This window comes from Pygoscelis adeliae, unplaced genomic scaffold (genome assembly GCF_000699105.1).
Source record: "Pygoscelis adeliae isolate BGI_AS28 unplaced genomic scaffold, ASM69910v1 Scaffold72, whole genome shotgun sequence".
Classification (NCBI taxonomy): Eukaryota; Metazoa; Chordata; class Aves; order Sphenisciformes; family Spheniscidae; genus Pygoscelis; species Pygoscelis adeliae.
In genome coordinates this window covers 4,389,725-4,395,822 of record NW_008824286.1, presented here as the reverse complement: position 1 = coordinate 4,395,822, position 6,098 = coordinate 4,389,725, and positions in this window count along the sequence as shown.

Below are 6,098 nucleotides of genomic sequence, written 5' to 3'. Positions count from 1 at the left end.
ACCTCCTCAACTTTGGGGCGCCCAGCCCAGAACCCCCAGAGGCTGCCCTCCGCCAGCAGCAAGGCCCGCTCACCCTCAGCTCCTCCTCTCCCTACCGCTTCCTTCCTCTCACCTGAGCAAGGGGAGGGCCCCGTCTCCCGACCAGCACCCAGTGCCAGCACCCAGTGCCAGCACCGCGCCTCCAGCTGAGCCTGTGAGGGCTCCTGGGAGGGTGGATCTGGGGAGGCCGCTGACACCTGCACGGAGCAGCTGTGTCTCATTGCAACCAGCTTGTTTGTTCCAGCAGCTCCGGGCAGAGCTGCCAACTGCCTTGCACTGATGGCGACCCTTCCTCCCTCCTTCTCATCCCGCATCCCGCAAGGCCCCTGCAGCCTGACCCACCAGGCTGGAATTTCCAAAGACAGTCCTTCTTTCATTTTCCAGACCAGATCTCCCAGTGTTTAACCCCTCAGGGCACAAACTATACAAAGCCCCAGCTCTCAGGACCCCAGGGAAGACTGAGCCCTCTGAAAAGGTGCTCGCAGAGGCCGAGTGCGCAGCTCTGGGAAAGATCTGCCCTTTAAAAGCTGCCTTGCAATGGCTGGAGAGCATCCTCACGTAGCCACGGCTGGGCTGAGGACAGTCCAGAGTGGGAAGTATCTTGCTAGGGAGCCTACGCCAGATCCTGGTTTCTCCCTCCTCCATAGGGCTGTAGGGATGGCTATAGGGTCATATGGACTAGGGTCATGAAGGACGGGTAGGGTGATAATTGCTGTGTTGCTCACTTAATTGCTCCTGGATGTAAGATTGGGTGCACCTTGGTCAGGTTCAGACTGGGAGGAATGTGGAAGGTGCTGGTGTGTGGTGCTTGTAGGGTGGAATGAGGCTTCACCAGAACCCAAGGCTTTGGGGGATTTTGAGGGATAATTTTAGCTGCTCCGCAATAACTGCAAACTTTGGAAAAGTGAATTTGGGTGAGTTTATTTCATCGTGCAACTCAGGACTAGGACCGGACTGGGACACCGGGACCTCTTGCACAAACCAGCCCGTGCCCCTGGGCAAATAGGGGAAGGCAGTGTTTCCTACCGGGGCAGCGCCGGCCGGGACACACTGACCCTCCTGCAAAATCCTCTGAGGCTGCTGCAGTGCCATGCCGTACGCCGCAGGGAGCCTGGCCTGCTTGCTGCACCCACCCTCAGCACCTCTGGGTGCAGCCCTGGGGGCTCCACAGACCTGAGGGTGGCAGCTGCCCTGCCCCAGGGTGGCAGCTTTCCCTCCCCTTCTCCCAGCCTCCTGCCCTTCCCCTGCACCCCAAAGTCCCAGGGTGTGGGTACCCTGCACCCCGGCAGCCCCTGCCCGGGGCTGTTTCACCTCTCCACCTCCATCATTGTGGCTTTCTGCCTTTGGGGGGGGGAGGGGGGGGGTGCCTTCTTTTTTTCCCCTCCCGGCCTTAGGAAAGCTTTGGGACAAAAAGAAGCACCGAGCATCATTTTACAGAGGCACCACCAAATGCCACAGTGAAGTCTTAACAAGACATAAAGGGAGGGTGTGGGTGGCCAAGCCCCAGGGGCTCCTCTGCCCTGCGTTATCTCCAGTGGGATGAGAAAAGAGAGCACGAGTTGAAAGAAAAGCACAAAAAAGCAGAGGCTTTAAGAAAACTGAGGCTCTCCAGATCTCAATGGGCCTGACAGCGGTGGGGAAGCGATGCAGGAATAGCCATGCGGACTCAGGTGAGAAACTGAGGCGGTGGGGGTTTTTGTGCCCCCAAAAAAGTGCATTGGCTCCCACCGGACTATGACTCCCCAAGGGCAGGAATGTGGCTGCTGTGGGCTCTGCCCCACGACTGCCCGACCCACTGCGAAGGCGATTCCCCAGCACCCTCTGTGCCGAGTTCTGGAGTGATGCGGATTGAGTGGCTGGAGCTCCTGGTCTGAACAAGAGCTGGTGGCAGTTTGGGGACGTAGGCTCTTCTGTTGGTGTCCGTGCAGGGCTCTCCCACCCATCACTCGTGGAGCTGACATTGCTCCGTGAAAGCGGGGAAGTGTCAAAGCTGGAAGGTGGTTGCTTAGCACCTTTTCAGTCCCCGAGGAGAAGGGTCCAAACCACCCAGGCTGGTCACAGCTGATGGGTTGATCTGGAGAAATGCCACAGCTCGTTCCCAGGCGTCACCTCCCTGTGCCTCAGTTTCCTCAGCTCCGCCATACTGGTGAGGTTGATGGCAGTGGGACACATAAGAGATATCCCCCCCTCCTGTGCCTGCACAGCGCCGAGCACAGCCTGGATACGAGGTCCCAGACCCAACATGGGAACTTTCCTAAAGGCTGTAACAAACCGGCTAAGAAAGGACGCCTGTTTTCCAGCAGCTTAATATTTCCAAGAGCTCTACCCCTTGGTGAAATTGGACCGAAAGCAGCTATTGTGGGTGGCCAGGCATGGCTGCGGTCCCCGAGGAGGGTGGGCTGGCACTGGGCAGCACCAGCTGCTGACCCCAGCGGGGCTCGCGGGGAGCCCGGGGTGGGAGGCTGCCACCAAACCCCGCAGCCCATGGCTAGGTCACCAGGCACTCCCGCCCAGCGGGGAAGGAGCCCGCTGCAAACTCAGTCTAGACACCTCGGGATGTGACATCTCAGGTGCTCTGTCCTTGTCACAGCGTCTTAGAGTAGTGCTCGGTGATGCCACTGGAGTGGGTCTCACCCGGGGCAGAGGTTTACACCCTGCAAACCCTGGGGCTGGAACACAAAAGCAAGGACAAATCTGGGCTGCAGATGGCTGGTACCCGGTCAAAAATGCCACAGAGGACATTTCAGCAGAGGACACCATTTCTTCCTCAACCAGCTGAATGCATCCTCAGGTAAGCAGAGAGAAGGAAGGCAAAGCCAGCACGGGCATGCAGGCAGCTCAGCCTTGCTGTGGCTCTAATCCCCCACCCTCTGGACACAGGGGCGAGCACTTGGCACTCGGGCACCCTGCAGAAGTAGCTCCCCCCATCACTTACCTCCAAGGCTCCTTGCTCAGCTGGTTTTCCCCTCTGGCCCTTATGCCCACCCAGCTCCTGACACACCGTGCTTTGCTCGTCCCCCAGCGCCCCTGCAGCAGATCCCCAGCTCTGCCATGGCTGCACTTGGCGATGTCTGTACCTCCCTCCATGCTAACCTGCAATCCAGCCCCGGGGTGTTTTACTTACCTCTTCTTTCCTTCTTTCTCCTCCAAAAAGCTTAAAGCACTTTTAATTGCCATGATAACTTTTTGCAAAGCCATACAATTATTCTTGGTTCCTGCCAGCTGCTTTTCATACCCCCTCTAACTCCCCCTTCCTTTTTATTTTTGGAAGGTGAGCCCTGCAGATCCATCACTCCCTGGGCTTGTAACCCTGAGCACCCCAATTTCTCTGTGCATCCTCCCCCCAGGAGCTGCTCCAACAGGGAGAGGTTTCCTCCCCCTTTTGGGAACTCCACAAGCCGCAGATGTTTGCAATGAGCCTTTGCAAAACAAGACGGCTTTTTTTATTAGTCAACTGAGATGCAATACTTTCAGCTCCTTGCATTCCAATGGAAAAGCAAAGCTCACACCCGCCTCCATCTTGGCTGCTTTCATCCTGCATCCCTGGCGCTCCGCACCCATCTCGGATCGCAGCCTTCACCCCGCGCAGGGTAGCGGCACGGCTGGCCGCACTCTGGCCCCTCGGTGCCGCCTTGCAGGCTCTGCCATGCCTCCGCCGGCCGGCAGTACTGGAAACCACGATCCCAGCACTTCAGTGCCTCTCCAGAAAACCTCCATCCATCCGCTTGGCAGTTGGGAGCACCCCAGGCACTCGCTGCCCAGGAGACTCCTAAATTTTCCTCTGTCCCAGAAAAACAAGTTGTGTCTTCAGTCGCAGGGTGGGAGAGGGGACAGGCCGTGTCAAAGACGGGCTTGTTTTTCCCCATCTTTGTATTTCAGCAGCTGCTGCAGACGAGCCAGACCACAGCCAATTCTTCGGCTGCCTCCAAGGTAGGGGCTGATGGGGGTTTTGCCTCCTCCCTCAGTCACCACATTATTTCTCCGGGATTTTCCCAGCTGCTTAAACTCATCTTTGAGCAGCTCGGCAGTCCCTTGGGACACTTCTCCTTGGATGCCCCCCTTGCTGCCTGCTTCTTCATGGGCCTGGAAGGCCATGTGAAACATCCGGAGGGAGGGTGGATGATCCGGCTGCAAGAGAGACCCGGGAAGCCGGCTAACCCGCCTGCCTCCACGCTGGCTGAGACCTGACACAGCTCAGCTCATCAGAGACGCTGCAGAGGAGCGAGAAGCTCTCCCAGACAGGAGGGGAACCGAGTTGACAGAAAGGGTCTTGCTTTGCTGTGTAGACAAGTAAAGCTGGGGCTGGGACGGTAGCAATCTTCCCAGCCACGGGGCCCAGCTAGTAGCTGGGGACACCAGTACTGTCTGACGGCTGGAAGCCCACCTTGCCAAGCCACCTACTGCAGCATCCAAATCCTCTTCCCACCCCCGAGCCAGGGAGCCGCATTCTCCTGCTCCCTTTCCCACACTGGAAGGATGCTCTGGGACCTCGCTGCTCTGGGGCACGATCTTCTGATGGCCACTAGCCTGGCCCATTTCACCCTGGGCCCGCCCTGTCCTTTCACTTCACCAGCATCCTCCTTACACTGGGGTTTCCCGAGATGCCGGCAAAATCCAAGGCCGTGATGCAAAAAGCAAAGATGCCTTTTCCTGAATGCCGTGCAGCCCTTGCAGCCACCGAGCAGGATGCCGCAAGCACCAAATGCCAGGCAGGAGATGGCCAGAGCCATTGAGTTTATCGGGCTGGGCGACCCAGCCCAGCAGGTCCAAGGTCCCTGTGCCAGGCAGCTCCCTGGAGCATCTCCCTGCTGCTGGTGAGGCTGTCACCCCTAACCGACATCCCTCCACTGTGACCCTCCAGGGAATCCCTGCCAGAGGTTGGGATGTGAAAGGGCTTTCCCGTTAGCACGGCCCCTTCTCCCAGCAGAGAGAAACAGCCTTTTAAGAGCAGGGGGAGCGCGGGGAAGGCTGGCAGAGCTTCCTGCCCCTCTCAGCTGGCCGGGCAGGGTCTCCCATTTCCTTCCCTGGATCAACAAAGGGCTCCAGAGGCTTGTGAAAGGGGTGATTCAGCAAAACACGACGAGAGAAGAGGCAGAAACATTAAGTCAGCACAGCTGGATGGGGTGAAATTCCCATCCGTGAAAGCCACGGAGAGCAAGGCTCAGGTGTCCCGCTCCCTCGGGGATGGGGGCAATTCCTGGAGGTCCAGCTGCTCTGAGTGCCGGCCCTGGAGCCAGGAATACAACAGGAAGACAGTGGTGTTGGGGTTTGGGTTTTTTTTTTTCTTTCCCATTCCCAGAAAGGTCAGGTCAGACTGGCCTGGCATATGATGGAGTGGCTGGGAAAGCCGTTTTGCCCAAAGAGGAGGAAATGCCACCCTCAGTCGCCAATCACAAGCATTGAAAAAGCTGAATTACGGCCACAGGACTGGTTGAAAACCATCCGTTCTGGTTTATAAACATGCTCTGCTGATTTGGCTCCTAGTTTCTGACCTGTTAAAAGTTCACATTTCTTCCGTAAACACAAAGGGTTCAAGCTTACTTAAAAAGAAAAACCAGAAAGCTGCAATTCCCACACAGTCGCGTTGCTCCAAGAGCCAGAGCTTGCAGAGAAATCCAGCCATGCTCTAAAACCGGAAGAGCTGATAGCCCCGAGCACGAAATGGTCCTGGAAAATGAAGTTTCTGAGCTTCATTCTGAACACTGAGAGCCCTTGGCTTTTTTGTCCCAGCTGCCGACAACCCAGCCAGGACCCACGCTTTACAGCCAACACCTTTAGGTAAGCGACATCATATTTACATCGACGTAATCATGAGCAGAGTCTGACCATTAGCTCCGAATCCAGGAAAAGCGGGATGACGTGCACATTTAGGCAGCTGGAAAATCTTTTATCTTTCGTCCAAAGCTGGTGTCTTATTTCAAGACAGACCATGTTTCCAAGCCACACTGTTTTTAAAAAATAGTTGGTGCTCTGTTCGATCCCCGAGCTGCTCGTAGGATGCTATTACTGAATGCTGCCAAAGCCCTTGGGGTGCGGTGGTTTGGCCACCCCGAGAGCAC